This window comes from Amborella trichopoda, chromosome 1 (genome assembly GCF_054954075.1).
Source record: "Amborella trichopoda isolate Santa Cruz 75 chromosome 1, AtrichopodaSantaCruz75HAP2 v2.0, whole genome shotgun sequence".
Classification (NCBI taxonomy): Eukaryota; Viridiplantae; Streptophyta; class Magnoliopsida; order Amborellales; family Amborellaceae; genus Amborella; species Amborella trichopoda.
The window spans coordinates 10,490,972-10,510,591 of NC_142336.1; the positions used below are offsets into that span (position 1 = coordinate 10,490,972).

The 19,620-nt window shown below is 35.5% G+C and overlaps 1 protein-coding gene across 1 annotated transcript in view; it reads left to right on the forward strand.

The window, feature by feature from the left end:
• Positions 1-16,759, forward strand: part of LOC18442760 (transcription initiation factor IIB) — a 38,712-nt gene extending 21,953 nt beyond the window's left edge. Inside the window, exon 8 of the transcript XR_016051356.1 lies at positions 16,419-16,759. The gene's annotated coding sequence lies outside the window, so the exon portion shown is untranslated. The remainder of the gene's footprint in view (positions 1-16,418) is intronic.
• Positions 16,760-19,620: the final 2,861 nt, after the last annotated feature.

Genomic DNA, 19,620 nt, shown 5'->3' on the forward strand with positions numbered 1-19,620 from the left:
CTATTGAAATTGGCCTTAGCTATTTGTTTGCACCGTCTTGCCCTAGGTCTAGCACAAAGGCCTTTAGCCGTTAACCGACAAGTATATGCGCCATGCGGCATCACTGCACCAGTCTTGCTGATCAAGATTAAAGGGAGTTCACATCCCTCACATACATTTGTTGTCTAAGTAATTGGTATACCATGAGAGCTAACTCCAACCAAGTAGCACAAGTCCACTCTTGACTTCCGGGTTCTTTGTCATTTGTTTCGTCGCTAAGGGGAACAGCAGACATGCATGTCACTAAAAAAAAGGGTCTAACATGCCTCCCCCACCTTCACTCTGATATCCATGTCATACTATCGTATGTTGGGTCCCCATAAATGATTACTTTCGCTCTAGGCTTAATATTTGCATGGACAAAGCCTCTTTTTTAGGAATTGGACTTGAGCTTGAGTGGTTAGAAGCAAACATTTAGCATAGCTACATCTCAAGTTCAATTCCTACCACTGAACTATTCAAAAAACACATTCTTTTATTGTAAAAAAGCGGCTCTTTCATAGTTAGGTCCAATGTTGCCACCCTGTCTCATCTCGCACCTTTGGCCAAGTTCATTGTTTTTCAATCGTCACCAAGTCTCTAGTCATGCACACAACTCAGGCCCTTAAGCTGCCATTATGTATCTTCTTGAGTGAATGGTTAGGTCCGTTGATGCCATCTTGACGTATGCTGCCCCAAACGCCCCTCAAAAGGAAGGGCTCACACCCGCCTTACCACAATTTGAGTTATGCTTACTAAACTCATGTTACTTGCCATATTGCTTCTTCGCCTCACTTAAGTTGGGTGGATGTTCTCTCACATCGCAACCTAAACCCCACCTTTCCATTTTCGCCCCTAGGTGGGCACAGTTCTTGGTTGCCTGCCCATGGCTAGGTGCTGGGTGCCGGCCTAAGCGGGACCCTCTTCGCCTAGGCTTGGGCTATACCCCCATGCCCCTGGCCCTCCTTGGCAGTCGCTTGGGCACTTGATTGGCAGCTTTTTTAATCTAAGACCATTAGTCATTCATCACCATAAACAGTTTCTTTATAATGCATTGATTGAGTCATCACTTGACACCTGAGTTAGTCACCTCAGCAACGTTGTGGCCTGGACTCCTCCCAAGCGTGTGCACAATTCTTTACTAGTTGTGTTGTGCAATAGGTGTATTGAGCAGGTTTTTCCCAAGGCCTTGAACTACATTAAGAACTAATCTTTTAGCTCTCGTTTCAAGGCCTCCCAAGTTGAAGTGTGTCCTTCACCCACATCCCCTACTTTAGCTCTGAGTCTTTAGTGATATACTTGTACAAATGCCAATATGATCCTCTTCATGGGCATAAGTATTTTCAATGTATTGCTCCATGTCCCCTAAGAAATTCTCCAATACTTTGGAGCTCTGGCCATTTAATGCCCTTGGCTCTAGCACCCTCACAGTTTTTCGATTCTTGCCTGTCATGATGTTGTTGAAGCCTTTTTGGAAAGTGTCGCATTTTTTTGAAGGCTCAAAAGGATGGCATTAGACGTATTCATAAACGGTTTTGAGACCGTATATGAGCCTTTCCACAGGAGCATCACAAGTATCACAATGGTCCTGTACTTTAGATTCCAAGTCACTAATCCGAACCTTCAAGGCAGTGAGGTTTTGCCCCAATCCACTGTCTTGGACACCTTAGATCAAGATTCAATTCAACTGCTCCTTGTGGTGGTTGACATTATCTTGAATTTCAACACGGACACCACCCATGATCACCTAATCTCCACTTCAATGCCAACCTACCAAATGTCACTAACTAACCTATACGACGCCAAGCTTAAATCCAACCCTGACTAAAGCTAGACCGTTCTCCCACAAGCCACTCAAGAGGAAAGAGCAAAGTCAAGCACGTGCACAAGGATCACATTAGCACAAGCAATAGACATGGCCGTAGGCCACTCTTATTTTACTAGACAATTGTGCAAGTATACAGTTACGAATCTCTCTATGATCTGGCCATGGGGTTTATATAACCCCCATGCATTGATACACTATTACAATACCCATTAAAGCTTATATCACATTTACTACCTACTACATTAATACCAGCCCACACCCCACACTGATGGATGCTCATGGCTCAGTAAGAGGGAGCTATAAGACCTTGTCAGCTCATTTTATAGGGCATATTTTTTGATACATTGCAAGGCTCATGACATTCACTATCCATTATTGTGCATACACCAACTCATACATGTTACACAATAACACAATTCAGATGTCCATTACCTTTACATGACCAATGATCATTACAAAATAACACAAGTGCAATTACACAATTCAGATGCCCATCACCTTTATGGCCAACGCACCTGCCCAACCAGAAGTATGGTCAGCTCACTTCTTGCGTATCCTATTAGGTCGAGCTATTCATCTTCCAATGAACCAAGCCTGTGTTTGAGTTGCTCATAGCCATCCATTCATACCATCTTGCCATTAGTTTCCCATCAAGGAACTTTGGCCGCTGTGAATGAGCCATGCAACAATGCCACACCAGCCTCGTTTTTTGCTTAGTTAAGACTGAAAGGACTTCACCACCCTCATATAAGTTTGTCGGTCTAAAGAATTGGTCTACTAGGAGAGAGTGTTTAACTCCACCAAAGTAGCAAAAGTCTTGTTGATCCTCTGTGATTTGTTGCTAAGGAAACTGCACACGCCACTTGCTTCATACGCATGATGCTAAACAAAGAGGCTTGATAGTAAGGTTAAAAGGTCAGTAGGCCATTACTTCTGTCATTTTGAATATAGAGCTTAGTGACACACACCAATGCATATGTGCAGGCAAACCATAGACATCTCTCTCTCACTTGCATACGTGCACAAACATAAAAATATCTCTCTTTCATTCTTCACACATAAACAAACATCTCTTACGCGAGCGCGCCACGAACCTACCCAACAGACACTACTTCTCCCTAACCACTTGCTAATTATTTTATCATCTCTCACTATGTAGGTTGCTTTATATATTACTATTATCTTCATCATAGCCTTTTTCCAACTATTTGTTGTCTTCTACATGAATCCTAGTCTGTTGTTCTATTCTATCAAGGGTTATACCCTTAATGAGGCAATATTACCTCAAAAAATAATGAAAGTTTCTTTTTGGCATTTAGTTTAGTTGTTTCTCTTAACTAATTGTATCTTTTTTATCAAGAGAAAATATATATCGCTTCTAGTTTAAGTTGTTTTTTTAGTCAGTTTTGATGCATTTATACTTTTTCTGTTATCAAATAAATCAAACGCTTTTACTTCTTTCTTTTTTAAAAAAAATTCTTTTCTTTTTGTTTTATATCAAAAATTAATTATTTTTGAGGGGTGCATGTTTATCATTTACATTGTTGAGGTGGACTTGGAAATTCTAGTTGGGGTATTATTTTGTTTTCAAGAACCTTGAGGGTTTTCTAGATAATTTGTCTATCATTATTTTTCATTTTTAATATCTATGTATTGGTAATATTGGTTTAAGAAGGATGAGGACCTTAAATTCTCTCTTAACTCGTTCCAAGCCCGAGTAAAAGGGGTGGGTTGTGTTAGGTACGCAACCAACATAAAACTTTACCAAAAGTTCTTATAAAACCAGAATATATACTTTCTGCTTGTGTTAGGGCATTCCTTGTAAACGACACACTATACCAAAACCCGGGTATAGTGAGAAATGAACAAGGGTTAGCCAAGGCGTTTCTCAGAAGTAACGTGTCACAACGCCACTTGATTGTGGTGAAAAATAGACAAGGATTCCCGTAATAGTCTAGATGAGTGTGGGTAAAGAAGCTAGTCCAAGAGAATAGAATTCACCTAGCCACATAAAATATAGGAACACTTATAGGTAAGAGTATAGAGTCAGTGGATACAAAGAAACAAATGAGAGTAAACATAGCTTTCCTATAATTTTCTTTTTTTTATATTTGCACAAGAGAATGTATGGGCAACCAAGAAATGAACATAGGTTTTCCTCCTATGCATATCATGAAATTTTTTTCGGAGATGGATTGTACAGTGGCCATCCAAATGGTGAAAAATTAACCGAATGTGCAAGACTAAGTTCTACTTGAGTTTGAATGAATTTTTGCGGATTTATGGATGCCCTTATATGAGCGTACTCTTTTTTATCATAAAGTATTCTCAAGTGTAATTTGATGTGGGTTTGTTCATGGAGTCATGAAATATTTGTACTCATTTAGGGGATGGGTTGGAGAGAGAGAGAACATAACCGACTCCTTATACACTTGATCTAAACCTTTAATTTTTAAGAACTACTAAGAATGGGGGTGTCTTAAAAATTTCCTTCGTAGAAGACATAAGTTCTTATATCACTAAGGGCGTGTTTGACACGTGGTGGAAGGGACTCTTCCACGGCTAAGAGTATGGGAGAAAAAAAGAGTACACAAGAATTTACGTGGTTCAGCCGATTGGGCCTACCTCTACGAAGGGAGGATTAATCTGTATTATTATGACCCTTCTATGACTCTCTTGTACAAATATGTAAAATTGTACATGATAATATTCTATATTGAAGAGTCCGCAATAAGAAACAATAATCAGCTTGATTAAGGGAAATTAACGTGATTTAGGAAAGCTAACTAATATGCAGATATCATTGGAATATACCAGACTGTCTCAACACTCCCCCTCAAGTTGGTGCGAAGAGATTGAACGAGCCTAACTTGTCAATAGTACGAATGAATTTTTCCTCGCCAACTGCTTTAGTGAAGATATCTGCAAGTTGATTTTTACTGTTAATATGAGGCGTACAAATTGTATTGGCTTGAACCTTCCCCCTGACAAATGACAATCAACTTCAATATGTTTAGTTATTTAATGAAAAACAAGATTAGTTGCAATATGGATTGCAGCTTGGTTATCACAAAATAATGGTATTGGCTTGACTGACTTGAAACCTAAATCATTGAGAAGGATTTTAACCAAATTAGTTCACAAGTTGTGGACGCCATGGCATGATATTCTTCCTCAGCACTAGATCTAGCGACAACATTTTGCTTTTTACTTTTCCATGTGACAATATTTCCACCAATAACAGTACAGAAACCTATGGTAGATTTTATATCTGAAGGGTTACCAACTCAATCTGCATCACAATAACCAATTATGTTTTCATGTCCATTATTTTTCATCCAGATTCCATGACCAGGGGAAGATTTTAAATATCTTAGAATTCTATCAACAGCCTGCATGTGAGAAAATCTACGGTTATGCATGAACTGACTAATTATGTTCACAGCATAGGTGTATATGGTATGGTAATAGTTAAGTAAACTAATTTTTCAACAATTCATTGATATTTTTCAACATCTTGAAGAAGTTCCCCATCCTCGATGGAGATCTTGTTGTTTACCTTAACTGAAGTATCAATAGGTTTAGCTCCAATTTTACCAATTTCTCTCAAGATATCTAAAGTACATTTCCATTGTGAAAGAAACAATCCTTTCTTAGAATAAGCGACTTCTATAACAAGGAAATACCTTAATTTTCGTACATCTTTAATATCAAAAACCTTGCCGAGATATTTCTTTAGTTGATCAATCCCTTGTATGTGGCTCCCAATGACTATAATGTCATCAACATGTACCAATACAACAACGATTCCAGTAGAATTCCTTTTAATAAACATAGAAGAATCAGCAGCACTTTTAGTAAAATCATTATTTAATAAGGCACTGCTTAATTTGGCATACTAAGCCTTAGGAGATTGTTTTAAGCCATATATTGCTTTCTTTAATTTGCACACAAGATCAGAATTTTTTTTAGGGTGTCCATGAGGTATTTCCATATACACCTCTTCCTCGAAATCACCTTGAAGAAAAGAATTTTTTACATCGAGTTGGAACAAGGGCCAATTTTGATTTGTGACAATTGAAAGAAGAACTCTAATAGAGTTCATTTTGGCCACAGGTGAGAAAGTTTCTTTATAGTCTTCACCATAAGTTTGTGTAAATCCTTTTGTAACCAACCTAGCTTTGTGCCTATCAATTGTACCATCACTCCTGTACTTGGAAATAACCTCTTGGAAGTTAGCAGGTTCCATATTGGAAGAAACTGAGCTAAGATAAGAAAAGTAATTTTGAGAGATATGAGAGTAATTAACAAATTGTTCAATAAGATAGGTGGAAGTATAGGTATAAAAATCATGAAACTTACTTAGGAGACGAGTGATATATTGAGGTCGACAAATGTATGGGGAGGCCACACGAGAGTCGATTTGGTGTGGTTCAACTCAAGGTTCTTCTTCATGAGGAACTTCAACTGCTTCTCCTCCATTCTCATTTTCATCATTTTTATCAATATCAAAATTATCAACAGTAATGTTGGGCATAACCATATGCGTCTCCCCTTGAATCAAATTTTCCTTAGTGGGAACAAAATATGGTTCATTTTCTCGAAAAACAACATCACGGGAAATGATAACCTAGTGGTTGATCGGATCATAGCATTTATATGCCTTTTGAGTGGGATAGTATTCGATGAAAATACATTTTTTTGCTGTAGCGCTTAATTTATCAACATTTTGACTGTGCACGAAACAGACATGTCCAAATATTTTGAGATGATTCAAAGAAATCTTCTTTCCTTTAGAACTTCCATAGGAGATCTATTTTTTAAAAGTTTGCTTGGTCATATATTGATCAAGTAACATGTTAAAACAACATCGCCCCAAAAATGTTTTGGCATATTGCTCTAAAACACCAGAGCTTGAGTGACCTCAAGTAAATGGCGATTCTTGCATTCGGCAATTCCATTTTGTTAAGTAGTTCCAACGCAATAAGTTTGGTGAATAATTCATTTGTCTTTAAGATAAGTGGAAAAATTGTTGTTCACATACTCTATCCTATTGTCAGATTGCAACACTTTAATTTTGGCATCAAATTGAGTTTCAATCATTTAGAGAACTCTCGAAACATGGGAAAAACTTGATCTTTTGAATGGAGTAAATATACCCAAATTATTCTCGAAAGATCATCAATAAATATCACAAAATATCGATGTCCACAAGTAGATTTAATTGGAGTAGGTCCCCAAACATCGATGTGAATTAAATTAAATGGAGCAAGAGATGTTCTATAAGAACTTCTAAAGGGCAAACAAGTTTGTTTCAAGTATCGACAAATATTACAGCCCATAGTGTCTAAATGCAATGAAGGAAAAATATAACAAAGAATTTTCTCAGAGGGATGTCCGAATCTCATATGCCATTGTATACTATTTGTTACCTCCTTCTCTTTAGAAGTGACAAGGGCTTTTGTGGCAGAATTCAAAATGTAAAGCCCATGAACCAGCTTCCCCTCACCAATCTTTCTCCTCGTGACCAGGTCCTGGAACAACACATTTGAAGGAGAAAAGATTACGTCACAGTTGTGACTTTGGGTGATTTTACTAACAGATAAAATATTAGATGAAAAAGAAGGTAAATAAAGAACATCATAGGAAGATGAGCTACTAAAAATTTTGGTTTTTCCATTTTCTTCAACATGAATGAGAGTTCCATCTGCTATTGTGACATGATTCCCTTTCATATTTTATCAATATATAAAAGCAGATTAGAAGTCTCAGTTATATAATCAATAGCTCCAGAATCAATAACCAATGATTTTGGTGATTGGGAAACAAAAGAAACGGATTTACTTGGTTCATGGTTAGGACACTCAGAGTTGGAAGCAATCGAAGCTCTGTGAAAATTCTGAAATATTTGAGCTAACTTCTCAAGAGTTTGATGAACATCATTGTTGGCTATTTAAGCAGAGTTTTTATTTTTTCCTTGCATTTTATTCGCCTTTTTTCAGGGTGAATTTTCTACCAATTTTCTATGAGATGGCCTTCTTTCTTACATTCAGGATAGTAAGGTCTTCCAGTACCACGGTTTTTGCCACAACCACGCCCGGGTTTAAAGTTTGAAATTAAGGCTTTTCCAGAGCTATGATGAGTTTCACTTTTAAGAGTCGACCTATCAGATTGTTCTGGATGATTTTTATCATTTCCAATCATAGCTTAACGCCTAGATTCTTCTCTATTAATAATGGAACAAACAAAATCAAAATCAAGCATTTCTTTAAATAGTAAGATTTGGCTTGTCAAAGCCTCATATTCAGGTACAAGAGTAGACAACAAGGCGAATGTATTTTCTTGATCTTTTTTAGTTTTATGTATTTTCAAATCAGTAGTGGTGGGTAGATAAGAATCCAGTTAATCAAATGTATCAAAGACAACGCCAATAAGCTCACTATAAGCTCACTAAAAGTTTGATCACCCAACTTCAAATTCATAATTTTTTGTTTAATTTGATAAACTTTTGCAGCATTATTTAGACCTCCATACACTTTAGACCAGACAGCGGTAGTCATGGAGCAAAACTGAAATCTAGAAGCAATTTTGCGAGCCATAGAATTCAAAAGCCAACATTTTACCAAATCATTGTTGGTTTCCCATTCCTCATATTTTGGATCAATACTTGGAGGGGCCTTTTTAGTTCCATGTATGTATCCCAATTTTTCTTTTCCACTAATAAATAATTTGGCAGAGTTTGTCCAAAAATATAATTAACCCCTCCCTTTAATAATTCAGTGGATATTCTAAGGTTGGGATTTGGCTCATTATTGTTGGAATTTTCAGCCATTAGAACAAATACAATGGTTAAATAAAAAGGAATGAAGAAAGTCCTTACCGAGCCAAGCAGAAAAAAATACCGAAAAAGAATACCTGAAAAACCAAGAGGTCCAAAACCTTGTAGTTGTTGAAGATGGCGAATAGATAGCCTACAAAATTGTTGAATAAGAATATTGCATTCTTGAAATAATGTGGTTTCAGGGGTTTACTACAAACTTATGAGAGAAGATAGATTTTGGGTTTTATTGTGAAAACACAGGAGGGGAAACACACGGGAGAACGACGATTCTCCATCTACTAATAAGGTTGTTGATGGTGGTGGCCAACTTAGTCGCAACTCTTCCAAAAGAAGGGAGCATTCACCATACAGTATGAGGAATGAAGAGGAGTGCCCTCCCAAAACTGATGTTGCAAAAAACAACAGAATTCGTCACAGAGAAAGAGATGAGAGACTTAAGAAAGCTTCTCAGCATCAGTCACAGATGGTGGAGGAAAAAGGAATGGGGTGCAAACCAAGGTTAGAAGAGAGAGGTAGTAGCAATGAGATGATGATGGCAAGGAGCCAAAGGAATGAAAGCAACATGAAGTAAGAGGTAGAGAGAGAAAACACAGTAGTTTGGGTTTTCAGTAACTTGGTGTGTTTGCATATCACTGAAAAATAGATGCAACAAAGTTCTTAATATAATTTTCTAGCGGTTATGGGATGCCGCAGAGATGGCAGAGGTGGTTGGAGTGGTCTTGAGAACAATAGAGGAAGCCTAGGGATGGGGTTTTAAGGCATGAAATCGATTGATTAATCCAAAACTAAATCTTAACATCGAAACTAAACCACTTTGCTAACTGTTGTGAATCGAACCTTTGCAATGGCGTGGTTGCAGACAAGGGATATAGAAAGTAGTCGAGAATATGGAAAGAGAGGGAAGCAAGTTCTTTTGCTTTTGCATCAAAGATATGGAAAGCAATAAATTTGTATCAAAGTTTTGGAAAATAATGGATGGGCCACGATAAAAACAAAATAGAAGGCCACAACAAGATGCAATCAATGGATGCAAGTCGCAAGCAAGTTGCAAGCAAGATACAACGGACAAGCAATATGCAAGCAAAGAGACTGCAAGATGCACGAGAGAGGTGAGCAACTTAAGAAAAAATAGCTGCTTCTCTAGTAAGAGAATGTCTACCTCGATAAAAATTCTCCATGATTAAGAGTGATGAAGAAACCACTCGTGAGCAATGAGTTGCTATTGGTAGATTGACTAGCTCTGAAACCAAATTAAGAGTAAAGGAGTGAAAAAGAGTACACAAGAATTTACGTGGTTTAGCCGATTGGGCCTACCTCTACGAAGGGAGAATTAATCAGTATTATTATGACCCTTCTATGGCTACCTTGTACAGATATATAGAATTGTACATGATAGCATTCTATATTGAAGAGTCCACAATAGGGAATAATAATCAGCCTGATTAAGGGAAATCAATGTGATTTAAGAAAGCTGGCTGGTATGCAAATATCATCGGGATACACCAGGCTGTCTCAACACCCACAAATTATAGAAGACTGTTCTTCCATCATTTCTTATGGAAGAGAGGTCTTCCAAAAATGAACCCATTTTAACACTAAAAAAAAGCTACATGGAAGGTTGCCCTTCCACTTTACAGCTTCCACATAATAATATCAAACATGGAAGTGGGACATTTAACTCCCACTTCCAAAAACTTATGCTTATTAAATACGCCCTAAAAATTATGAAAAATTGGTTTATTTACAGATTTATAGAAGCCAAACATTTGAGGTTCAAATAAATGGTTTTAAAGCGTCCTTAAAATTCCAGATAGAGCATTGTATTAAGCAGAGTCATTCACACTTCCAGAAAGATAATATTCATGTTCTTTTTTCTTTTTTTTTGAACGGTAACGTACGACTTATTATTTATTCATATGTAAAATACAAGATGTTCAAGTAAAGACATAAGATTACAGAAATGAAGTAACCAACATAGAGGGAGTATGGACTCCTCATTTGGCAAGAAAGTTTGCATCTTCATTCGCCTCTCTATAACAATGTTGGACTGTTGCAAAGAGGTTGACAAAATATCCCATATTTGATGAAAAATAGTCCTTAATCTCTAAGGAAAATGGATATTTATCTTACTTTAGGCGATGACATTCGTTCAGTCTCCTTTGATAATCTTGCCCCCTTTCAAAGTGCATAGCAATTTCAAACCTTATAATAAACATCGTGCTTCCGCCTCTTTTGTTGTTGTGATACCACAAGGACCAGAGTAAGAAAATATAATGTGAACCAATTATTTCTAAGGAGTCCACCATAGTCAGTTCGCCATGGATTGCCAAGTGAACTTCCATCAAAATTAAGTTTGTCGTGATTCACTGGTGGTGGTATCCAAACAACCTCTCTAGGAGTGTTGGTGGTAACACTAGTAGTCGCCACTGCCAAGGGATTGCTAATAAGAAGATTTTTAGGCATAAATCCATTATCATTATGTGCAAAGAACCAATCAGACGCAACTGCCAAAATATTCGATTTTAATGTAGAGAAATTTGTCCTTATACTATCAAATACTCTTCTATTTCTTTCCTTCCACACATTCCAAATAAGGCTAATCCAAATAGATCTCCAAAGAATAGGTCACATCTTTGAAATATCGGGTGTGATCCATTGGTCAAGAAGAGCTCTAACATTTTGGGGCAAATGTAATGATAGATTGAGGTACTACTGAGCTCAATCCCAAAGATATGTAACAAAAGGGTATGAGTGAAAAAGATGTTACGAAATTCATCACTGTCATTGCATAGGATACATACATTGGTGATAATTAAACATCTATTTTTCAAGTTGTCAATTTATCTTAACACAGGATCCTTAAGAATAGTTACACTTTAAGAGGCACATGCAATGTCTTAATCTGGAATAAACAAGCATCCAACTCTCTCCAACAATCATAAAATAATAGATTGTACGTTGATTTAACCAAAAAATCTCTCGAAGGGGTAGGATCTCAAATAAAATTATCATCCATATTCGGAGTTAAATATATGTCATTCAATAATTCCAACAATGTCTGATACTCCTCAATGAATATGTTTGTACCTCCAGTCGGTCATCTCCAATCCATTTGTCAAATCTAAAGAGAGTGGATTATCCATTCCTCACTATTTTTCGAAATTGTCGTAGATACACAGATCTTTCATAGCCAATACATCTCCAAACATGGGACAAACTTATCTTGTTTCTTGGACTTTTAATGAGGCAAAAGTTCAAATCCATTCTATATTTATCTCTCAGAACAAACACCTAGAAAGACTCAGGTTGTGTATGGATCATCCACCACCATTTTACTAAAACTGTCGAGTTCATATGCTTTAGTCTCCTAACACCCAATCCCCCCTCCTTCATTGGTCTACAAACTTTTTCCCAAACTCACCATATGAAATCATTTCCTTATTATGTCATCTCCTCCCCACAAGAAATTTCTCATAATTATCTCTAGTTGTTTTTCAACTTATTTTGGCACCTTAAATAAAGACATAAAATATACTGGGAGGTTGAACAAAGTAGATTTAATCAACGTATATCTTTCCCCCATAGAATGAATTTTAGCTTTCTAAGTGTCCAGTTTCTTGTCAAATCTCTCAACCATCAGATCTCAAATTGATCTTGAAAGTTTCAAATCCACTAGAGGTATTCCCAAATAAGTACAAGGTAATGACTCAACATCACAACCTAATAAATGTGTCATTATTGAAACTATCATTTGCAGACAGACAATACCAATGAGCTTGCTTTTATTCAAATTAACTTTAAGTCCAGTTGAGAGTTCCACATTTTTCAAGAAAATCCATAGACAAGTGATTTCTTTAATCGTGTGATCACATAATATAATGGTATCATCAATTTACTGTAAATGTGATACTATAAGACCATTATTACCAATATTAACACCTGATATGATCCATTGCACTGTCAATCCATTAAGCATGACATTAAAGCTCTTTGCCACCAAAGTATATAAAAATGGTGAAAGAATGTCCCATTGTCTCAATCCTCTTGATCATTTGAAAAAACTAGTTGCTTTGCCATTAACAATAACTAAACAATGAGGCTAACCATCAATCCACAATCTCCTCTTTGAACGAAAACCCATTTTAGCCATGATACTTTGCAGTACCCCCCCAATCAACCTTATCACAAGCCTTCTCAAAGTCTAACTTACAAATAAAACTCGGTTTGTCATCCTTGATTCTTGAGTGGATACATTCTTGTGCAACTAAACTATTATCCATAATTTGCCTACCTTCAAGAATGTTGATTGTGATCCTTTAATAACCATGTGAATCACTTGGCACAGTCTATTAGCTAAAATCTTTGCTATTATTTTATAAAGACTACTAATAAGACTAATAGGCCGAATATCTTTGATCTCCCCAATGACATTTTTCTTTGGAATTAAAACAATAAAAGTGGAATTCATGGCAATATTAATTTTACTCCTCAAATAAAATTATTCCAATAATTGAACAATATCATCTTTCAAAATATCTCAAAAAGATTGAAAAAATGTCATTGGGTATCCATCTGGACCAGGAGCCTTATTTTTGCCTAGGCTAAAGACTGCATCTTTGATTTCTTGCTCTTTAATTTTTTTCTCCAACCACTGAACTTGTTCTAACGGTAACCTAGTAAAAAGTAGATCTTGAATGGATAGTTGAATCCCACTATCGGCCTCATAAGACTTCTTGAAATGATCAACCAGGGCCCTTTAAACCTATGATATGTTGTCACAGTCTATTTCTTTAATACGAAGGCTTTGAATTGAGTTATCCATTTTCTTTGCATTGGCAATGGCATGGAAGAATCTCGTGTTTTTATCGCTTTTCTTGAGTCATTTCATATGATATCTTTATCTCCAATGGATTTCCTCCAAATTAAGCAATTGTTTGTACATAGCCACCCATAAGCTTCTGTCTCTGAATTGATCATGTGTTAGAATACCTCCCATAAACTGAAAGGAAAAGTTTATATGAGGTTACAACCTTAAAATGTAGAATCACATAGGCACCTTAAAAATCTATCAGAAATATTGTTTTAATGTTGAAAAAACCCTCTAATCGATCATCTCGACATCGAGATGTATGAATATGAAAAAGAAAACGTTTTTGAGTCCTGAAAATAGCGCATCTTGCAACACATTATATAGACTGTCTATTTTCAAGATTTTCATATATTTATCGATTTATTTGATTTTAGCCATTTTTTAAATTAACATTTTTTAATTAGGTACGAAAATAGATTTTAAGATTATATTAAGAATTTTTTACAACAAAATTGCATGTCATGATAAAATTGTAAGGTGCGCCTTAATTGGATTGTTTAAGGTTGCAACCTCATAGAAACCACACCCTAAACTGAATATTATCTAACTCCTCTATATAAGACTTTGCAACTTTGATTTTAGATTGTACATCTCCCCAAACATTCATTTTCCATATAATAATCATTTGTTTCAATAGTTGGAGCTTCTTTGAAATTTGGAAACCTTTCCAACCATCAATGGTAGTATTTTTCCAGAAATGAAAGAAAAACTTCCAGTTTCCAAAGAACATTTAACTTCCTGTTATCAAATAGGGCTTAATTGACAATGAACATATACATGATAGGAGAGAACATTTTGTATTATATGAGGAAATTACTAGAAAACCCATACTAAAAAGGAGGGGTGCGGTTTGTACAAAGCCTAGGCTCTAAACGATCAAATTAGAGCCTACCTTCAAATAGTATCGAGAAATGTGGTTTCAATATTGAAAATCTTTGTGATAGCCTTAAAATATATTTTCATCTTTATTTATAAAGTTTAAAGCTTAAAAAATAGTACAGATAGTTAGATCTATGAAAACTTGAAAAACTTGAAAATTAACGGTCAAAAAATGTGTTACAAAATACACTATTTTCAAAACTTGAAATCCATTTGTTTTATGTCTATCCATGTATTTTGATGTCGAGATAATTAATTTGAGGATACTTGGGCATCAAAACAACTTCTTCTAGTAAAAATTTTGAGGTAGGCTCAAATTTGATTATTTAGAGCCTCGACTGTATATAAACTTTTCCAAAAAAGAAGATGCTTTTCTAATGATATATTCACTCGTTTCAAAAAAGGAACTTGTTTTTCGCATTATATATTAAGTGGTATAGCCAAATTTAGCAAGGGACAAAAAATTTGGAACGCGAAAAATAATATATCCCAATTTTGGGTTACGAATCTTTTCAAGTTGTAACCGACTAGTTCAACATAGGCAATTGTCTCTAAAATTATGGTAAGTTTCGTTTTCAGCCTATCATCCAGTGTAGGGAAAGGGGTACGGGCCCACACCTTTAGACACAATGTATGGTTTCTATTCTCACTGACTACCTCATTAACATTTTAAAAATAAATTTTTTTTTTTAAAAAAAGAACTCTTAAACTATTTGAAAAAATGGGTAAAGGATGTTTTTCCCATTCAATTACCAAAAAAAAAAAAAAAGTGCCTATCATTTAGGGTACATGGTACATCCGCAAGCTCTCAAAATTCGACTCGTCTTTAAAGACGAAAAATCTTATTAGTTAGGATATATATTAGGTTATATGCCAACTGTAGAAAGGGATAGAACTTTGGCACGCGGGAATTAATTCCTTCACTAACTTTGGGTTATGAAGCCTCTAAAACGAAGCAATTGTTTCTTCCAAAATAGAAATTTATGTGTATTTTTTGTCGACACAAATCAATTTTTTGTTTTTAATCTAGCCCTAGTTAATTTTCAAATTTATTACCCACATCCATTGCCTAATCACCCTTGATTTTTTTAAAATTGACAATTTAGTTGATCACAACCACAATGAAATACAAAGAAATAAGTTTGATTAATAATGATTAGTCCAATCTTAGAATCCATTAATCTTTTCTCTTATTGGAAATTGGTGTCATTTCAAGGTCACACCTGGTGCACTACATCTTATATTTATATCTAAATCCATCTGTTACTTATCTATATATGCTAGTTATGACAATGGAGAGGTAGCATTTGCCTCTTTTGTCATTCGTCTATAAGCTACAAGCCATCATAATGACTTGCAAACTTCCCAAATTAGCTTTGAGTAACACCTAAGTATTTTATTAATATATGCATGATGTGCAAAAATGATGAGAAAATTAATGATCATTTATTTCTTTATTATCCTTTAGTATTTAATATATGGACCGGTGTGTCGTTCGAAGATGGGTACTTATTTGTCCATACTAAGATTTCTAGGGATATTTTGGATCATATGAAATATACCTGGCCTGACAAAAGTTGGAAAATGGTTTGGACAAGTTTTAGGGCTGTGGTGCTAAGGGAAGTGTGGTGAGGTCTTGAGGTGTTGTGATTGAGTGAGGATAGAATGAAGGATAAGATTATAGGTTCTTTGTGGAGTTGGATGTTGATAACTAAAGAGCATTGGGGTCTTACCAAGGTTGATTTCATATGTGAATCTGGATAATGTATATAAGATGAATGTCCATAAGCCTAGAGCTAAGGTGTTTTAGGTCTCGCCACCATTGGTTTGTCTTAAGCTAAATTTTGATGAGAGTTCTTTTGAGTGATCCGTTGGGGTTGGGAGGTGTGGTGCGTAATTCAAAGGTTGCATTGGTGCTCTTTTATTCTGGACCTTGTGGCATTTCCTCTATGAACTAAGCATAGTTTTGTTCTCTATTGCAGGGTATCCAGTTTCTTTCAGAACGGTTTGTTGGTGCTCCAATTATTGTCAAAAGGGATTTTCCAAATGTTGTTAAATGGTGCAATAAGGAATATATCTTATGGAGATTGAGATCAACCTAGCTGTGCACTTTGGACTTTACTCATTCTATGAAGATCACTTTCGGACATGTGCATAAAGAGGCTAATAAGACTGCTTACTCTCTAGCTAAGGAGGGTGTTTCAAACCTGTTCTCTTGGTGGCTGATAGTGTGTCTTAGTTATTTCTTGCCCTTTCAACTTGTTTTTTCTTTTTATAAAAAAGAACTTTTTTTAGCTTTGTAATAAAAAAAAATGTTAGAGAAGGAGCATGTCTATTAGTGTACTCCCATGCGAATAAATTGAATATTTACTCTCCTACCCAAAAATTGCTTTAAAATATCTTATGGAACTTTGTGACCACTTCATAATCACCATATTCGTATTTTTAATAACCAGTACATTTTGAGTTTCTAAACACTTGAATCAAACTGCAAAAAAAATTCGAATTTTATCATATTACATTTCAAAGCATATGCATAAAGTTTTTTCTTGACAATTGGTCTAGGTCACATCTCCAAAATTTGGGGTCCTAGAAAAACTCTAGATTAATCATGCATTTTACATCCTAAAATGCTTGATAATAGAAGAGGATTAATTTAGTGGTTTAGTGCTCCATGCATCCCACGCTTTTCTTAAACTAATCACATATGGAAGACGATGTATATGTGAAAGGTGGGAAAAGAGAGATCCGATTACTTATAAATTACTCTTTAATAATTGTCCTTTGCAGAGAATGTAGTGCTTATAAAACATTATTTTCCCTAACTAATGTACACACGTACACGGCATCGTATAATAAAAGGGGAAGGTTTATATAGAGCCGAGGCTCTAAACAATCAAATTAGAGCCTATCTTAAAATTTTCATTAGAATTGGTTGTTTTTATGTACAATTATGCTCAAATTAATCATCTTGACATCAAGATACATGGAAATGAGAAAAAATAGACTTCAATTTTTGAAAATACTACATCTAGTAACGCATTTTTTAATCGTCAATTTTTAAAGTTTCTTAGATATGCCCAACCTACACTATTTTTGAAGCTTTAAATTTTATAATTAAAGTTAATAATATATTTTAAAACTGTTACAAAGATTTTCAGTATTGAAACCAATTTTCTCGACACTATTTAAAGATTGGCTCTAATTTGATTGTTTAGATGGGCTCTAATTTGATTGTTTAGAGCCTCGGCTCTACACAAACCGCACCCATAATAAAAAGGTGCATGAGAAGATAAAAAGGAGCGGTAGAGGTGGCACGTGAACCGTGCTTGGTCCATTTGCCGTCGGAGAAAGTGTGAAGCCAAACCATGTATTTTTCCATGGTTTCTCTCTCTACTTTCTCACTCATCATTATTCAAGGGGGTAAGGTTTGTGTAAGGTGTCAACTTTATATTATTGAAGTAAGGTGCATCACAAAATTATACTGAAAACACGCACAAAACCTTACAATGTTATGAAAATCTATTATTGTTTGAATTTTGAAATTTAAAGTTTCAATAGTGGTGACAATCAAATTGATCTATAAATACTTGAAGATCTTGAAAATGGATTATCTTGATAACGTGTTAACAGATGAACTAGTTTTAGGACTAGAAATACCTTTTTTTTCTTTATCTATGAATCACAAAGTCAAAACGATCGATTTGAAAGTTTTCCAACATAAAAAGAGACCTTCTCTAATAATTTTTAAGGTGTACTTTACTATGAGGCTGACTAGAATGACTAAACTATAAAATGAAATGGGTTCCTTTCACATTAAAGAATTAATCAAGGATGTTTAAAAAACAATAGGTTGCTTAAGCTACAGGACTACATGCATAAAGAAGGCATTGTTTTAAGAAAAATTGACTCATGTTATCCTGGAGTTTAGATAGGTTATGAGGGTGAGAGTGTGTTATTTTAACAAAATCTGACTTATTTATCCTTAGATCTAAAAGATTGGGAATAACTTTGATTAGATTTTGATCAAGGTGGCAACTGGCCAGACTTGTTTTGACCCTTGTCCGTATAGGCTTACCCTTGCCTTGTTAGAACTGTGCTAAACATGTACGCAGAAAAAATAACAAGAAAAAAAAAAAAAAAAGTCGATCGGATTGAACCGGACTAGCACTTGCTTTAGGCATGAGGCCTAGCCTTCCCTCGAGCCTAGGCCCTACTTTTATAATGCCTGAGCCATTTGTCAGCCCTAGTTTTTGAGGGGAAATATCCTAAAATGCTGGTTTGACTTAATGGAAGGAAAAAGTTTCAAATAGAGCCGAGGCTTTAACAATCAAATTAGACCCCACTTCACAATTTTCATTGGAAGAGGTTATTTTAATGTCCAAATATCCATAAATTGAACATCTCGACATCAATATGCATTAACATGAAAAAAAATATATGGATTTCAAGTTTTTGAAATAGTGCATCTTGTGATGCATTTTTGGACGGTCTATTTTGGAGATTATCAAGTTTTTCATAGATCTGTTCGATCTACACTATTTTTTAAGCTTTAAATTTTATAATTAAAGATAAAACATATTTAATGGTTATTATAAAGATTTTCAATATTAAAACCATATTTCTCAATACCATTTGAAGGTGGGTTTTAGTTTGATTGTTTAGAGCCCCGGCTCTACACAAACGGCACCCATATTTATGGAAATCAGAAAGCGTAATTGCCTTAAAATTGTGTTTTCCACTTACAAAATGAGAGTGGGAGTTTGTAGAGAGAGAGAGATTAGTAATTATGATTCCACTGAGAAAGAGATCTTTGTGCTTTATCAGCAATTATGGTTCCACTTCGAAAGTGAGAGGTTACTGTTTGCTTTCTCGCAAAGCGTGGTGCGCGATTCAAAAGTAATTTCCCAAAAGCTTGAGGACCTCCAATGTCATTTACCTAAAATATAGGGACTAAAGGTCTCCAAATGCTGGGCAACGCTAACCTTGGGTTAGAATTTAACCCAAGGGTTGGAACCCGTGTCAATATGTTAACGATGCTCTCTGGTCAACAGAGCATTGACGAGTCACCGTAGTCGTACGAATGCTCCACTGTAACAAATCTATTTCTAGGGTTTACCTCTCGCCATTTATCTCTCTCTGTCTCTACTCCTTCACTGTTACTTCTAGATTTTTAGAGAGAGA